Source organism: Penaeus monodon, chromosome 33 (assembly GCF_015228065.2).
Source record: "Penaeus monodon isolate SGIC_2016 chromosome 33, NSTDA_Pmon_1, whole genome shotgun sequence".
NCBI lineage: Eukaryota > Metazoa > Arthropoda > Malacostraca > Decapoda > Penaeidae > Penaeus > Penaeus monodon.
This window is the reverse complement of record NC_051418.1, coordinates 10,613,609-10,614,612: the sequence shown is the minus strand read 5'-3', so window position 1 is coordinate 10,614,612 and position 1,004 is coordinate 10,613,609. Positions and strand designations below refer to the sequence as shown.

General features: G+C 36.4%; 1 protein-coding gene across 1 annotated transcript in view; it reads left to right on the top strand.

Annotated features, from left to right (window-relative positions):
- LOC119594004 (60S ribosomal protein L18a-like) overlaps nt 1-1,004 on the top strand; it is a gene marked incomplete at its 5' end in the record, with an annotated part of 4,465 nt that overhangs the window by 1,748 nt on the left and 1,713 nt on the right.

Sequence of the window (1,004 nt, the reverse complement as noted above, 5' to 3'; positions counted from 1 at the left end):
GCATATATCGGGGAAATTACAAAGTGAGTCTAAGATAAAATTGATATAGAACAGAAATATATAAAAATGCCAGAAATATGGCTAATGACCTCAGTAGACATACAATGGAAGACTGTGGGCTGATGCACCATCTTTCAAACACTTACAGGTATTCAATCAATCTCTAAAAAATCTACAGACATATATACCACCAAAAGTCCTTGATTATGGTCCACCATAAATAATTGATGCCCTTTTTTTCCTAAACTCTCGTGCATGTAATTACACCATGTTAAATGAGAACTTTTAATTTGAACAGAATACAAGTTATAAAATGTCAGTTTTAAAAGCTGGTGTTGATATATTGAAAAAAGGGCCATGTCAATGGTATATTTTCTACCAGCATTTTACTGCCATTCTACATCTTCCAACCATACTGCTGTTCTCTCATGTTTTTGGTGCACAATAAGTAGCTGAAATTAATTGGTCCTACAGCCAAGGCAAATTGGTAACTAGCTGCATTTACTCAAATAGTCTTTATATCCAGAATTTTGCACATGTACCAAAATTAAGATAATCCATTGGTTAATTGAGTGATGTCTATGTAGTATGAAAAGTATGGGCCAAGGGGAAATTGCTGCCATATAATGGATAAGAGGAACACAAGAATACACAACACACTTGGAGGAAGATTGACTCGGTGGGTCTTTAGGAATGGGCTCATTTGCAGGATTTCAGCAGATTCACAAGGGTGAAGTGTGCCATCTTGAGCTATTCCAGGGAAAGGTCTCTCATTAGGAAGATATTGTCTATATACCGAAACTTGTTCCTACTCGCTTGTACCAGTTGTAGGAAGGTGAATAATACAAAAAATTCCTACTCGCCTGTACCAGTTGTAGGAAGGTGAATAATACAAAAAATTATATGTTACCATCTCTGTATAAATTACCTGGAGGTGTCTTTGGAGTCTGCTCAACAAATAAATGACAGACCTTGGCAAGAAGCAGATAGGAAAACTTGTCTCC